Source organism: Mustela nivalis, assembly GCF_964662115.1.
Source record: "Mustela nivalis genome assembly, chromosome: 12".
Taxonomy (NCBI): domain Eukaryota; kingdom Metazoa; phylum Chordata; class Mammalia; order Carnivora; family Mustelidae; genus Mustela; species Mustela nivalis.
This window is the reverse complement of record NC_139031.1, coordinates 40734143-40751339: the sequence shown is the minus strand read 5'-3', so window position 1 is coordinate 40751339 and position 17197 is coordinate 40734143. Positions and strand designations below refer to the sequence as shown.

The window sequence follows — 17197 nt, the reverse complement described above, 5'->3', positions numbered from 1 at the left end:
ATTTTATTTATTTATTTGACAGACAACGATCACAAGTAGGCAGAGAGGCAGGCAGAGAGAGAGGAGAAAGCAGGCTCCCCGCTGAGCAGAGAGCCCAATGTGGGACTTGATCCCAGGACCCTGGGATCACGACCCGAGCCGTAGGCAGAGGCCTTAACCCACCGAGCCACCCAGGTGCCCCCAAATCTCCCAATTTTAAATGTGGACTACGGACTCGAAATTTACCAAGACACTGTGTAGTCAAATAAAACATGTCCGAAGGCTTTCAGTGGCCATCAGACTGACAGGCAGGGTCTCAATTGAATCCCAGATCCAGGCACGAGACCAGCGTGGTATGAGGGGTCAAAGCCAGATTCAATACCAAGAATCATATTGGAAGATGGCAGACACCAGGTAAAAAGAACAGCACGATCAGGAGCCAAGTTTGGAATTAGCAATGCCCATGAGAGAGTGGGTGATGAGGTCTTGAGGGGAGGTTTTGTAAGGGATGACTTAATTCTGGCATATCCTAGCTGGCAAGAAGCTGTGACCACACTACACGTTTCCATTTCTGGTTACCCTTCAGATTCACTGCACTGTGTATAAGAGGGCAATGGTAGTAATTACGTTGTAGTGATATCATTATAAACAATGTAACAATGATCCTTATTATGTATTTACATTTTACTGTTTTTCTATTTTCTGAAAATACATATTCAGGAGTGAAATCATTATTGCATTTGACTTCTACCTTAAATTGATTTCCAAAAGGGCAGAATTTACTAAATACTTAACACTGTACATTTATTCACTTGTCAAGCTTCCTTATGTTTTCTAGCTCTCTTGTGATTAGTTTGGGGTCATGTGACTAGTTCTGGCCAATGGGTTTTGAACAGAAATGACACACATCCAAGATACTTAAGGGAGGCTATGTTTTCTATACCTCCTTTTCCATCTGTCAGGTGATGCTGAAAGCCATACATTGAGCTAGTACTATAGACCCCTGAGTCACCAGATGGAGAAGAGCCACAACAACCAGCCATTGGGTTTTGCAAAAGTGAGAAACAAGCTTTTGTGTGAAGCCACTGAGATTTTCTTTTCTTTTCTTTTCTCTTTTTTGGAGAGAGAGAGAGAGCACAAGCAGGCAAGAGGCAGAGGAAGAAGCAGGCTCTCTGCTGAGCAAGGAGCCTGACACAGGACTCAATCCCAGGACCCCAGGATCATGACCTAAGCTGAAGGCAGACACTTAACTGACTGAGCCACCCAGGCATCCCAAGCCACTGAGATTTCCAAGTTACTTGTTAGAGCAGCATGCCTAATCATCCTGATTAATATATACCACTTTCTAATGCCATCAGTAACCAGTGTAAATACCATTTCTACTGTGTCTCTAACATTTGGCATCACCATTAAAAACATTTATTTTAGCTTATTTAAGAGATGAAGTATTATTTCTCACTTTTGTTTAATTTTGCATTTCTGAGATCATTTGTAAGGTTGAATACATGTCATGTTTATTCACTTGTTATAATTCCTATTCTTATTCTGGGAATTATTAACCATTTCACATCACCTAAGTGTGTTAATTTTAATGCTTTATTTTTTAAAGTCTAGATTGAGCCCCTTGTATGATAAATTGTCTTTATCAATAAAATTGATTGAACCTATTTTCCAGTGTGTTTTTTGTCTTTTTATTTTGTTTTTAATTTTAAGGGAAGTTAAAATTGTTTGAGTGAAATCAATCATACTTTATACCTGTGAACTTTTTCTATTAATTTCTTAAACTTAAAAATCCTTCCTCCACGAAAGGTCTAATCAATATTTAACTCACATTTTTAACTTTTTGTAATATTTTAAAATAAACTCATCTTGAATTTATTTTGGCTTATAATAAAAAATGATGACCTAAATAGTATTTAGTTACAAAAGCCAATAGGTTACCCCACGTATTTATATGTAATGTTGATCCTTTTTCCAAATTAATTTATAATGCCTATTTTATCAAATATTTAATGTAAATATAAAAGACTATTTCTCTGTTATCCTATTCCATTATTGTATTTACTCCTGAATCAGTGCCACAAAGTTTAAATTATTATAACTTTACACTGTGACATAATGACTGGCACCACCCTCTGCTCTCATGCTCACCTTTTTCAGAATCATCTTTCGTATTCCTGGTTGAGCTCTTTTGTCATGTGAGACTTTGAATTAATTTTTATCATATTCCCTGAAAAATATCCAGTATATATACTTCATGGGAATTTTATGTTGGCAGCGTATTCATGGACAAAGATGAAATATTCATGATATGTGATCTCTTGTTTCAGAATTTAGTACATCTTTTAAAAAAAAAGAATATAGTATGTCTTGCTATTTGCTAAGTCATCTTTTGTACCTCTTTATATCATTTTGTAATTCTATTTATATAAAGAGAAGTTTAAACAAATGTATATTTAAATAATGATATAAATAAAACTAAATGCATTTGAAGGAGAGAGAATTTCAACAGTATGGCTGAGCACATTCTGGAGAGAAATGGAGGATCAGCTTCAGATTCTGGCACTTTCACTGATGCCATCCTTTCAAGGTGCTGGGTGTTATGCTAGGTTTATGTTAACTATACAAGATTTTAGCCAAGAGCTCAGTTTGTGGTCTCACTCCCATGTGAAAGGTGGTTCCACCTGCATTCCCAAGCACCTATGATTAAGTTTATTACATAGTTTGTATTTTTTGTTTACTATGTAGTTTATATTTCTTTTGTTATCATGAAATCTCTCATAATAAGATCTTGTCTCTAGGGACATCTGGGTGGTTCAGTCAATTAAGTGGTTGCCTTCGGCTCAGGTCATGATCCTGGGGTCCTGGGATCAAGTCCCACATCAGGTTCCCTGCTCAGCAGGGAGTCGGCTTCTCCTTCTCCCTCTGTCCCTCCCCACTGCTTGTGCTCTCTCTCTCAAATAAATAAATAAAATCTTTGTTAAAAAAATAGATCGGGCGCCTGGGTGGCTCAGTGGGTTAAAGCCACTGCCTTCAGCTCAGGTCATGGTCTCAGGGTCCTGGGATCAAGTCCCACATCGGGCTCTCTGCTCAGCAGGGAGCCTGCTTCCCTCTCTCTCTCTCTGCCTGCCTCTCCATCTACTTGTGATCTTTCTCTGTCAAATAAATAAATAAAATCTTCAAAAAAAAAAAAAGATTTTGTCTCTTTCTTAATAATCTTTACCTTTTCTTATAAGAGAAAAAGTTGTTCTTTATATAAAACTCATAAACATAGGTTATCAACAAGAAAATTAAATATTAGTAGAAAAATGGCATACTAGGAAGCTAAAGGCTCTCATTCCCCCATAGAAACATTTTTTTAAAAAATAACTAGTGAGTAGCTAAAGTAACTTTATACAAGTTCTGGAAAACTATCAAAGGTTGACAGCAATCAAATCAACAGTCAAGAAAATCCACATTCAAAACGGTAGGAAGTGACATGTTTACTGATCCTTGTCCCTGATTCCTCACCCCTTCACCCTAGTATAGAACAGTCTTAGTCTGTAGCAATCCAGCTCCCACTTCCTTCTCTTGAACCAGAGGGAGCAGAGCAGAACTTATTTGCAATATTTTAACCTGTTTGGGAGCTTCCTGAAGGACTGATGTCTGTTTGCCTAACCTGCAGCTTACTGAGGAAAAGTGGCATAACTTGCATCTCGGGCTGGCAAAAATAGCAAAAGGCAGTGGGCATAGTTCATAAAAGTTGCAGGTACCTGAGCAAGAGATTGCAAACAGAGGTATACAATAAAATATTTAAAGTCCTACGGAGAGGCTGAGGTGAAGCTCTTTGGGAAATTAAGATGTTCAAAAATACTCAATTCTCTGTATATAGAGGGGAATTCAGAAAGCCACATACAGGTCCAGATAAGATACATGCTCACAAAAGATTTATAAAGATCTTAAGCCTTCACCTTCAGTTTATCCTAAGACTCAAAATACGTCCTGCCAGTAAATAGAGGAATTCCCCAGCACAGAGCCAATCTGCAAAGACTGGAGAAGTGATTATTTTATTTTTTTAAGATTTTATTTTTAAGTAATCTCTACACCCAACATAAGGCTCAAACTCACAACCCCGAAATCAAGAGTCACATGCTCTACCAGCGGAGCCAGCCAGGTGCCCCAGTAACTATTTTTCAAATACCCAATTTCCAACAAGAAGTAAGTTAAATAAAGTACACAAAGAAAAAGAAAAATATGTCTCTTCAAAGGAACAAAATATATCTCCGGAAACCAACCCTGAGGAAACACAGACATCAGACTTCTAGACAAAGACTTTTTTAAAAAATTATCTTTAAGTGTCCTCAAAGAGTTAAAATACAAAGCACCAGGAACCAAAGGAAATTTTTTAAATGATACTTGAATAAAATGAAAATTTCAACAAAGAAATCAATAGCAGAAGGAAAACTGAAAAATTCACAGATGTATGGAAATTAAAAATACACTCCTAAACAACAAATGGGTCAAAGAAGAAAACATAAGAAAATTGGAAAATACCTTGAGACAAATTAAAATGAAACACCACATGCTAAAACTTATGGAATGCAGTAAAAACTGGAGGGAAATTTCTGCTTGCAAATGCTTACAGTAGGAAAGAAGAAAGATCTTAAATCCATAATCTTTCATTCCATAAAGAACTAGAAAAAAAAAGGAGAAGAAGAACTAACCCGAAAGTAGCAGAAGAAAAGAAATAGTAAAGATTAGGGCAGTGATAAATAAAATAGATAAGAGAAAAGAGATCGAGAAAATCAACAAAACCAAAATTTGTAGGTTTTTAAAAAAATATCAATAAAATGGACAAAGCATTAGCTACACTAAGAAAAAAGAGAGAAGACTCAAGTTACTAAAATCAGAATGGCAGAGGGGACATGACTACTGATGTCACAGAAAGCAAAATATGAACAATTGTATGCTAACAAACCAGATAACCTAGATGAAATGGACAAATCCTTACCAAGAATGAATCACTGAAGAAAGTGTTGGCAATCCCACTACTCATGATCATTCTGGTATCTAACACCCAGATGGATGAATGGACAGAAAGGAGCAAAAATGGAACCTTCCCCATGGAACTTTTTATCAGACCTCTCCAATTAGCAACACTTCATGAACACCTACTGGTTACCATTTACTATCCACAACTGCACTATCCAACATGGTAGCCACTAGTCAAATGTTGCGATTTACATTTAGTTTAGACTAAACTAAAAAAGTCAAACAAAGTAAAAAATCCAGTTAGTCAGTATATTAACTTCCTATTGCTATAACAAATAACCACAGATTCAGCAGCTTAAAACCACACATATTTATTATATTACAGTTCTGGGACAGAAGCCACACAGGCCTAAACTCAGGGTATTAGCAGGACAGCATTCCTTCTGGAGGCTCTAAGGAAGAATCTGTTTCCTTTCTTTTTCCAGCTTAGGGAAGCAGCTTCACATTCTTTGGCTCGTGGTCTCTTCCTTTGTCCTCAAAGCTAGCAGTGTAGTACCTTCAGCTCTCTTTCTCTCTGGCTCTGACTGCTGTGCCGCCTTCTTGTGAAGACTCCTGGGACTACTTTGGGCCTGTCCAGATAACCCAGAATAATCTGCCCATCTCAAGATCCCTAACTTAATCTACTAAACCCTGTTGCCATGCAGTGAAACATAGTCACAGGTTTTGGTGATTAGGATGCGGACATCTTCGGTGGGGGTGTCCGGAGGGCAGACTCTGCCTATCCCACTCCCAAATCTGCAGTAGCCACACATACAGGATGGCACATATCATGGAACATTTCCATCATCCAAGGATATTCTACTGGACAACACTGATGGAAAGTTAAGAATCTTTAACTAGTTACTTAACCTCTTAGTGCTTTGTTTCCACCTCTGCAGAATGTATAGAGTAACAGGACTCAGTGCGGGGCTGTTGTAACGGCAAAGGAATTAACTGTGCTAAGCCTCGCGCAGTACTTACAATGTGCCAGGCACTGCTCCAAGCACTTCACATATTTTACTTCATGTAATCACAACAACCCTATGAAGCAGATGAATGATTATTATTTCCATGTTCTAGATAAGGGAACTGAGACACAAGAGGTCAAGTACCTTGCACGAGACCACGCAGCCAGCAGGAGGCAGCACGCTGCTGTGTATCAAATGCTTCCCATTACATGGAATTTGACATCAAATCTGCCCGATGACCCTGCAAGGTAAGTCCCACTCCAGACAGGAACACTGAGACTTGGCAAAATAACTAAATAGGATCCATAACTTGCTGAAGTTCACGCACACAGTGTGCACTTGTGGTAAGATGTGAACTCATTGCTCTTTCCACCTCACCTCTGGCATGCAAAGGCACTGAGACTAAGGGCAAGGGCGGTTCCTATATCTCACAGAAGAAAATAAAAACTGTGCCCTTGCAGGATATAAAAGCCATCCTGGCTACCCACAGGGGCTGATGGTAAGTCATGGTGAGCACCAAGGCCAAAACCAGGGGGCCCTGCTGCCTACCCATGGGTTTATGGGGGGAGAGACCCATCGCTCACGCTTCTGAGCCCATAGTGGGGAGCACAGCTTAGCCTCCTCACCAGGATGACAAAGGACAATGGGAAGAGACCAGAGTTGGAGGGTGAAAATGATTTCAGAGACTTTTTAATAAAAACATGGGCTTTGAAGTTAGGAAAGAAAACAAGACCCATGGATTGAATACAGGGCAAGAGCCATGCATTAAATACAGGGCAAGAGTGATGGAGAAGCCCTAATTAAAGAGGAGCTTGGCTGTCTGCTGGAGGCTTCGTGGGCGGCCAGCCCCCCCGCCCGGCTCTCCCCCATGACGCCCTCCCCTGACATTCAGGAGCATGCTCTCACCATGATGGATGATTCAAATAGGCTGGGAAAGAAAGCTACGCATGAAAGCAGAGCTCAGGCAGTCTACAGGACAAAATGTCCAACTACCTTGCAAAACACGAGCAATCTCATGCAGAAATCATTTATGTAGCACCTAATCTGTGCCAAGCCTCTCCTGAGCATTTCTTGGCCCATCCCATCTTAACTTATCCCCTACCTCCTCTCTCCATGCTTCTCCTACCCATCCTGAGTTCTGGCCACCCCAAATTCCACTAGGCCCATGCTTTCCCTTATACCTGAAACACCCTCTCCTACCTTGTCTAAAAAACTCCTACCCAGACTTCAAAACCTCAGCTTGAAATGACCTACTCTGGAGAGCCATTTCTGAGCCACAACCCCTCCTCTGTGCCTCACCCCAGCCTCAGATCATTCTGGATCTTTCTATTTTTATACTTAGGTTGTATTACACAGTATCTACCTGTCCCCGCCAGACCAGCAGCTCCTTGACTCTGAAAGCTGCATCCTGTTCGCCTTTGGATTGTCAGGGCCACAGGGTCTGTACACTGGTAAGTGAATGGGGGATACAGGGTAAGACGCAGCCACGGCCCGGTAGTGGAGGCATGAGATGCACAGTAGTAACCACACCGCAGGACACAGTTCACTGAAAACATGAACAAGCCACCTAGAGAACTATGGGATTGCAGAGGATGAGCCAATTATCCAAGCCTAGAGGATAGCAAAGGTTACTTGTGAATGAAGCCATGGAAGGTAAAGCAGAATTTCCTCAAGCATCTCAACTTTCTAGTGCCTTGTGGGACGTCAGGATCTCTGTTTGCCCTCAGTACCAGAAGGGAACAGCTTTGACAGCTGGGATGTACAGTCATTTTGGAAAGTCTGGTCATGTCGGAGTCTGGGGAGGTGGGCAGCCTGGTGCTAGAAGAGAGGGAAGGGACAATCTTCTTTCTCTTCCTGACCCGGCATTGGTTTCTTCCTCCCCATCCTCTCTGTTGAGGTGCGGTAAAGCAATGCAGTGTTAAAAACTAAGCCTCTGGAAACTGAATTCAAAGCCATCTTCTGTCGCGTATGGCCCATGTCCATATCCTATCTGGGAATCATCTGAAGGCAAGATACAAATGCCTACCTCAAAGATACTGCAGGAACGAACTGGCACAGACACACCATATCAGTTAGGTCTCTGAGGAAGCAGAAGCCACTCTAGCCGGAAAGACTGAAAACAGGGAATTATACAAAGACAAAAGCAGCAGGCGGTCTGGAGACCAGGCCTTGAGGAATTTCTCCCTGAATACAAAAAACAAGCCCACCAATGATGCAATCAAGAATATGAGGAATCAGGAGCCTCAGCACCACAACAACCAAGTTCAGACACACTAGCAACTTCAAGGCTGCAAGTCAACCCATGGCCTTTCTTAATGTGAATTTATCTACACAAAGGTAGGAGTGGCCCAGGTCGAAGTTGGGGCAGCCCATGATGACAGGGCTTGGGGCAGGTAACAGTGAGGACCCACAGAACTGTGTGTAAGCCCTGTGGATACGGGTTCTTTAGGTAGGGTCCCAAGTGAGATAAGGGGCCACAAGCAGCTTTGGTGAGTAACTAAGTGTAGCTCCAAGTAGGGGAGCAGGGCGATCCTTTCCTACCAGTACAGAACACAGGAAGGACTCCAGGGCACATGGCTCAGATAGGGCACCTTGAGGGAGCAGCTCTTGGAGTCCAAGGAAACAGGGGCTATGCACGAACATCTGTGTCCTTATAAGAGCCCCTGCCACAGTGGCTGAGACATGACCCCACTCTCCGTGGCCTCGTGGGCAGCTGGCATCATGAGGGCACACGAAACAGAACAGGAGAGAAGACAAACTCTCCTCAGGCACTCCCAAGGTCAAAGCCAGATTAAGATCTTTGGAGGCCTCTGCTCTAACACTGTTGTGCCATTCTCACCTGTGTAAATTAAGCCAAAGGCAACAGGAAACAATCGGATCCACCTGTCCAGGGATGCTCGTTCTTCCACTGATGACCCACTGGAGGCTTTGATTTAGCTTTTTTCCCACTGGAGGCTTTTAATACAATATTAAAATCTCTCCCTACCCTCCGACCCCTACCCCATAAAAATCCAAGAGCAGTAACAACTGGCCACTCCAAGAACATGCTTGATAGATTCAGAGAATAAACTGGACAAGACGTTAAGCAGGTATGGAAGACCTATCCATATCAAGAACAAAGGGCAGAGGAGATTTAGGCTTATTAAAATTATAGAAAATCTATTAAAAAAACAACCCACAGAGGAGAAGGGTCTGGGGAAACCCTGGATTAAACAGTATCGAAATATTATCTGTGACAGTCCAGAGTTTTCCAGAGGCAGTATTTTCCCACCTTGTGAATCAAAAGCGGAGAAATTCAAGATTCTGAGCTGGAATCCTCTCTCCTGTGACCTCCCCAGATGCCCCCAGAAATCCCTCAAAAGCAAAGTCAAAAGATGAGGCTCTGAGGTAACAGGCATATGGCACAGGGCAGCAGGAAATGGGTCTATGGGTCGAGGCCAACCTGCCTTGCTCCCAACCCCCTCAACACTGCTTTTCACAGTCCATTAAGGTCTGGATTCTGGGGACAGCCCTCAGCAAGGAGCCCCAAGGATGAAGACCCTGATCCCTTCAGTGATGTGAAACTGGGCAACACCTGAAAAGAAAATCTGCAGCAGGAAACCAACCCTTCCTTCCATGCTACACCTTCTTCCTCTCTTCCCCTTTCCTCTTCTCTTCCTTTCCCTCATCCCATCCCTCTCTGCCTCCTCCTGCTTTCTTTTTGTTCCTTCCTCTATTCTTCCTTCCATCATCCTTACTCAAGCCTTTATTATGCACCTACTATGCCCCAGAAATGCTGTAGGCCCTGGCCAATACAAGTGTGAATAAGACAAAATCTACGTCCTCACCAAGCCTGCAATCTAGTCAGGGAGACAGCAGAAATAACTCCATGTCTGAATTCATGTTGGGAAGTGATGAACGATGTCCAGTAAAATAAAGCAAGGTCAAATGGATGGAGAGGGGCACAGGGGAGATTCCTTCCGTTGACGGGGTCAGGAAAGGCTTCTCCAAGAAGGCATAGCAGGGCAACAAGAGCAAAGGCTCTGAGTCAGGGGACTTCCTGCCATGACTGACAAGCAGAAAGGTGGTCACTATTGCCAGAGCCAAGTGAGCCAGAAGGAATGCGGAATTGGGTCCTTGGGAGTTTATACACTATGGCAAGAGTTTGGGCTTTTATTGCAAAGGTTATAAAAGCCCTGAGGGTTGTGAGCAGGACAATGAGATGACCTGCCTCTTGTTTAAAAAAAAAAAAAATCTATTCTATACACATGTAACGTGTTTAGAAGGAAGAGCACTGATGCTACTACTTACTCAACTTCCTGTGAAATTCATCCCAAGGTAAAATGGACTGAGGGAAGCCTAGAGGGACAGGTAGATGAACAGATCTGTGATCAAGTCAACGTAGGAACATGCCCCTGGCTGAAACTAGGGACGGGCATACAGATGTTCACTGTAAAATTCATTCTGTGTACATGTGGTGTTTAAATGTTTAAAAGAGGCTCACTCAGGCCGCTGAGTGGGGACTATATGGAGGGAGGGCAAAGGAAAAAGCTGGGAGATGAGAGGGAGGGGCTTCCTGCCAGGCCCTGGCTGAAGGTGGTAAAGCCCCGGACCAGGCTGGTGGCAGGAAAGGATGGAGAGCACTCCAAATTAACGAGTGGCAGGGACTGTATTGGAAAGGGCAGGTAGAGGACAGCTGGGCATCAGGAATGAGCAGAATGAGTTGTGAGCAGGGCTGCAGCTAGTCTCCATTGGAATCCTGCCTCTTCTATTTGCTATGTGGCCTTGAGCAACTTACCTGGTCCCTCTGAGCCTCTGTTTCCTTGAGAGGAAAATGAGGGGGACCGAATTTGCTGTCCAGTGTCCTTTTCAATAACATGACTCACACAAATTGCCAAAATGCAGGTCAGAAACATAGCAGATGTTTAATAAATATCACTTCTCCGGCAAAGGGGACGTAAAGAGCTCTTGTGCATAACTGGTGACAGAAACAACCACTTGAAACACAAACTCTGCTACTTTGAAACACAGATGAGCAATGTCCACTAGTATCGTACTGACTTACGGAATGAGATCAGAAATTGCCGTGCAAAGTATCTCTATCAATCCTCAGAGCCATAGGGTGACCTTAGGGTGAAATAAAGAAAGTGAGTGAAGTTCCTTTAACATAAGGAGGTCTGCTACACACTTTCAAGGAGAAAGGGCCAGTATGCAACCTTTCAGTCCTGCTCTCAGTCCATATGAACAAACTTTGCCTCCACTAGCATATCTGACTTCTGACAATGACATAAATAAAAAGTGGGAGCGGACTGAATTCCAGAGGTTGCCATCATAGACTCAAACTTTTGTGATCTCCCTACTTTCCTCTACCTCAAATTCTGGCTAAACCCCAGAATTTTAAAATGCCAAAATGCTATGGACAAGACATTCTTTTATAAAGGTACTGGAAAGTCTGTACAAGATGTCCAGTAAATTGACATTTCTGTGCCAAAACGGCTGAATCAATTGATTACTCCCAGAGAAAACATTCTGTCCGATCTTTCTCTCCTCCTCTCACGCCCTACCGCCCCCTCTTCCCCCAAATCCCCCTGGAATTGCCTCACTCTCCTGGAACCTCTGACTCAGCTGTATAAATAACAGGAAAAATAATTAGAAGTCAGAAGGTCAAATGCTCCAAATGCCCATTGGACAATATGCTCTTTTCCCACCAGGACTTGCTTTCTTGGTTTCCCTATGGGAGCAGTTTTTGTGATTCCAAGTCATTCAGGTAGTGAAAAAATGGTCCAAGAGTGGGGTTTCAGGTCTGGTAGGAATCCTGGTCCTAATTCACACTGGAGGAATGCTGTGGGTCGGTGCTGCTCATCTGCTATGGCATCGAATGGCCAGAAAATCCTGGAGTCTTCTGTGGGGATACTTATTGAGATGTTTCCTCTACCTGGCCAGGGCAACTTCATTATTTAGTGAGTCAAGATGTGTGTGATGACTTCAAAACTCAGTAATCAGAACAAGACTCTGTATAACTTGCTTTGTCTATATGAAGTCATTTACTCACCACAATAACCCCATAAAGTAGATACTACTGTCATCCCTCTTTTGGAGATGAAGGAACTGAGACACAGAAAGGGTAAGTGACCAGCCCAAGCTCACACAGCCGGCAAGTGAGAGGCCAGGATTTGGACATGGGCAGTGCAGACTCCTCGCCACTATTTTATGAGTTTCCTCAAACCCAACCTAACCTCCTTTCTCAGTGGTGGGGACCCCATGTTACTGCCATCAGTGTCCCCATAGCCCAGCCTCATGGAATCGTGATGCTCCCACTGATATGTCAGGTCATGTAACTGCTCATCCTGTGGGTTATGTACCTCTCAGACATACACGAGTGCTAGACACTCCCCAGAAAAATGTACATATAAAATAACAGATCTAAATACTGTCAAAATTTGGTATAAATGCCCAAGGACATGTCTGACAGACTGGGATTGCCCCATGGAAGGCAGACCATGGCAGGAACCACAAAATCCCTGGAACAGAAATTCACCCTGAGGGACAAAGGAGTCAGACCCTGTGGCCTGAGGCCAAGCCAGGAGGCCCCCACATGAGGAGTAAATGGGATTCTGGGTACATATGATGCCAACTCCCATGCTGCCCAGGTCACTTATTTGGCTGGTGTGTGTCCTAGAAACAAAGAGCTGTGTGTGGAAATTAAAGGAGTGGGCCAATGTGAATGGACCTAGAAGGTATCAGGCTAATTGAAATAAGTCAGACAAAGAAAAGCAAGTACCGTATGATTTCACTTGTAAGTGGGATCTAAAAACAAGAGCACAACATAACAACAACACAGGAATAAACAAGCTAAAAGCAGAATCCGATCTATAAAGGCAGAGAATAGGTTGCCAGAGGTGGGGGAGGGGAAAACACGTTCCGGGGGTGGGAGATACAGGCTTCCCATTATGGAACGAATAAGTCACGGGAATACAAGGCACAGCATAAGGAATACAGTCAACGGCACTGCAGGAGTCATGTACTGGGACAGATGGTGTTCCACTTGGGGTGGACTTGGCATAATGTATAAACTTGTGAATCCCTGTTGTACACCTGAAACTAATATAACATTGTGCATCAACTATACTCAAATAAAAAAGTGAATAACAAAAGAGAAGTCTCCAGGGCACCTGGGTGGCTCAGTGGATTAAAGCCTCTGCCTTCCGCTCAAGTCATGATCCCAGGGTCCTGGGATTAAACCCCATATTGGGATCTCTGCTCAGCAGGGAGTCCACTTCCTCCTCTCTGCCTACTTGTGATCTCTGTGGGTCGAATAAATAAATAAAATCTTTAAAAAAAAAAAAGAGAGAGAGAGAGAGAGAAGTCTCACTTAGGGATCAAGCAGCCTTGTTCAGACCCTAGCTGATTTTAACAGCAAGGGCGGGGTTAGAGACGGTGTTCTCATCTCCAGGACAGCAAGCTGGATTCCAAGTGCATCAGGCCCAAGGCAGAGTGCAGCGTGGGCCTCCTAGCTGCAGCAGCCCCAAGAGCAGTCAGGTTTCCTTGGCAATGAGACTTGGAGAGGCCCAGCTCCCCCAGCACTAGTGTGCAACCTGCCTTGGGCAGCAGCTGGGACAGCCAGCTAAAGGCCATTTCTGACGGGCACCTCTGTTTTCTGGCACGGCAGCAGACAATGACCAGAACTGAGTCTCAGAACACATATAGCAACCATTACCAAGAAGTAATGGGGGGTCAGGGAGGAAAGTCTTCCAAAGACTGGAAAGCTTACAGATAAGGTGGGGGAGCCTGTCGCCTCCAAAGGGCCATCTTAGTCAACTACCTCTGTACTCAATGGCTTGTGAAGCCAGAGTAGTCAGGACACGCACCTTCTAAAACTGGAGAATTCTGGCTCTGGTATTCAGTACGTGCTGAAAACATAGATGGCAAAAGCATCTGTGTCTCCGGATTGTATCACAGGATCGCTTCAACCCCCATTATTGCCTCCATGGTACAACAGAAGAACGGCCTTAAAAGCACTATGAGAAAGAAAGTGCCACGAACACCTTCTAGGTATTCCTGGACACCCAAGTGTTCCTTCTAAGTGTCCCTTTTAGGGACACCTCCAGGTGTCCTTCCACATCATGCCCCTAAGCCCACCACACTCTTGGTCCCATTTAATTCTGCCTTTGGATCTTGCTCCTCATCTTCCCTCCCCAGAGAGCTCCTTACTCTGTACCCAGTGTGTGCACCACAAGTGTGGGCAAGAGCCTCCTGGTCCTTCCTGCAGCCCAGTGGGCCCTCCACATGCCTAGGTCCCCGTCCTGCAGGGAAGAAGAATGGAATACAAAGACCTAGATCTTCATTCAGCATTTTAGAACTAACCTTGTGCACTGACCTTGCAAATGCCAAAATCTGCCCCCAGCCTCCAACCATGTTATCCCCTGCAACTGGCGGAGAAGCTGCCTGAAGACTCCGGGAGAAGTCTGTGTTGGTTCTAGCTGAATAACAGAGACCAAAATAAGCGAGTGGACTTCTCTTCCTGTGCTGCTCTCCACTTGCCCAAACACTAGCTCACAAGAGGCTCCTTTGAGGACTTGGTTTAATGCCTCTGCTTTACAACAGAGAACATGGAGATTCATAAAATCCGCCTAGCAGCTTGGAGACAGAGCCACAGGAATCAAGATTCGAGTCTCTTCACCACTCTTAACAGTCACGATTCTTTCTTGTTCACTCCCCCGGGGATTTGGCTACTGGGCTTGAAGCCAGTCCTCAGCAGATAACCAGCTGGAAGGCAGTTTGCCCCTGGGGATGCCAAACCCAGAGACCAGTGTGGAATCTGCACACCTGGTGATCTGCAGATCTTGTCTCCTGTCAGCGCCCTGGGACAGGGCGTGACTATTTTATTCTGGTCCCTCGATGCTTCCATTTTGCTTTGGCATCAACTATCAGGCTTTATTTTTCTTTTCTTTTTTTAAAGATTTTATTTATTTATTTGAGAGAGAGAGAGAGAGAGAGCACAAGCAGGGAGGAGAGGGAGAAGCAGGAAGCCCAATGAAAGACTCAGTCCCAGGACCCTGGGATCATGACCTCACCCAAGGAAGATGAGCCACCCAGGCGCCCCATCAGCCTGTTTCCTTAAACGTTTGTATCTCACTCTTCATGAACTCACGTTCAGTAACAGAGTATCCTAGAATATAGTATTCTGTGATGAGTTACAAATAGGACCTTATTTTTTAAATTTTAATAAACAGCATCACAAATTATTAATGCTTTTATCAGATGGAGTATATTCATATGGCTTCTGTGATAGTATGATGAATGCTGAATAACTTATAGTCAAATACAGTCTATTACTTCCTAAGCTCCAATAACGATACAGTAAATTTGACGGTCAGACCCTAATATCTACAAACACTGAACAACCCAGAGTTGCCAATACTCTTCTATGAGGGGACCATCCTTCCAGGAAACCCAAAGCTACCCATGCTTCAAGGAGGGACTCTTCCCATTAAGCAGGAAGATGGAAAGGTGAGATCAGACCCAGATAGATGATTGTCCTTGCTATGCAGACTGGCCTGTGCAGTTTTCTCCCCCTGGAGACCAGAAAATATCCACAAAGAAAACACAAAGCATTGGCATTTTTTATTAATAGTTGCTTTGCCTGTCTAAATCTAATTTTCTGCCCATCCCCTGAAGTCTGAATAAGAATCTTCTTACTTTGACCTCATACCTCCTCCCCAGGGCAGCCAGCAGCTTTCAGGGTGCAACTCCCTGGTGAAAGGATGCTTCAGCTCCCCTTGCTGCCAGGCTGCATTAGCACTTCGCGTTGGGGAGTTCAGGAAGCCAGCCCTCAAGGGGGTGCATGAAAACCCTGTGCCCACACCCCCTCGGCATTGGGGGACAGATGCCAGACAGCTTACATAGCAGGCCCTCGGGGACAAGTGTGGTACTGCTAGTGACTTTGAGAGAGCCAGGCCTTCAACCTGCACCCTCGGAAGTGAGGTCCCAGTAGCTCATGAGAGGGGTCTTCCTGCTGGCTCAGCTCTTTCCCTTGCAGACCTAATGCAGAATCTTCCAGCATTTGAACTGTGCCTCAGTCACAGTGCTGAACCCCATGGCTGAGAGAAAACATACTGAAAATTTCTGTTGTAAATTATATACATATCTCTCAAGTCTCTGGGTCTGAACTCTTACCACCACCACCACCATCATCATCATCATCACCCTGAAAAAGTACGTCATGTGACTGTGCATTAAAGTCTGCACAATAGATCTGACTTTGAACTCTAATTTTTTTTTTCCATTACACTAATTTAATTTTCTTTAAAGGACTAAAGGGCTCTGTTAAATCTAGATTAAAAGGAATTCCTATCTCACCATCTGTAATAGCTGTGTTACTTAGCCCACAGTTCATTTTGTACCTTTTTGTGTGTATTTCTAGACACTTAACTGGTGAAAATGTCTTCTTATTTTCCTATAAAACTGACTAGTAATGAAATATCAGTTTAGATTCTTTTTGGCCAAGATCTTTTGAGTTCTGAGACAATTTCATTTGTAATTTTGTGATAGGTCAAAAAGCTAGATACTCCCTCCTGATACTTCATTTCAAAACAAAATATATTTCTTCATCTGTAAAAGAGGGGTAATCATACTGACCTCTGACAGAACTTGGGAGAACTCAGAGAGATCATGTACATGCATCACCTCCCAAAGACGGGCACATAAGAGGTTCTCCTGCCTTGACTACTTCCCATAAAAAGGGCATATCCCATAGCCTTCCTCAATTGCTCCTGAGTCATGTGGGGATAGAGGAGAAGGCAGAAACTCAAGAGTCCTACCAAAAACTAAGGCTGACAGTGACCGAGCCCTCCTGAATCAAGACACTGGGATTTGGAAGTTAAGTGTGTATATCAGGTGCTCCCTGGGTACAGATGAGGTAAGGAGACTCCTCCATCACCTGAAGGAACAGAAATCTACCACAAGGCAAACACATGCCACATGTTTGATATAAACACTGAGGCCAGCTAGATTTTCCCATGATTAAGGGTACATACATTTGAAAATACATTACAGGAAATAATTTTTTTAAAAATCTGAGACAAGGAAAAGGAAAGATCATACAGAACGTGAAGAGGAAGAACATACCTCTAAAAAGAATCTACTACCTGAGCAAGAGGAAATTTTTCAGTGATGCCTGATATCCTCAAGTGGATGTCATTGTATCCTCCTATAAGAAACAGAAAACTAAATTAGGAAGACATGGGCTGAGATTAAAAAGA

At 43.5% G+C, this 17197-nt stretch overlaps 1 long non-coding RNA gene across 5 annotated transcripts in view; it reads right to left on the bottom strand.

The window, feature by feature from the left end:
• LOC309844951 overlaps nucleotides 1–17197 on the bottom strand; it is a 108052-nt gene that overhangs the window by 40074 nt on the left and 50781 nt on the right. For 4 of the 5 annotated variants that reach the window (XR_014300969.1, XR_014300970.1, XR_014300971.1 and 1 more), the window contains exon 2: nucleotides 17064–17145. The exons of the other annotated variant lie outside the window; for it this stretch is intronic. This is a non-coding gene — a long non-coding RNA (uncharacterized lncRNA). The remainder of the gene's footprint in view (nucleotides 1–17063; nucleotides 17146–17197) is intronic. 5 annotated transcript variants of the gene reach the window in all.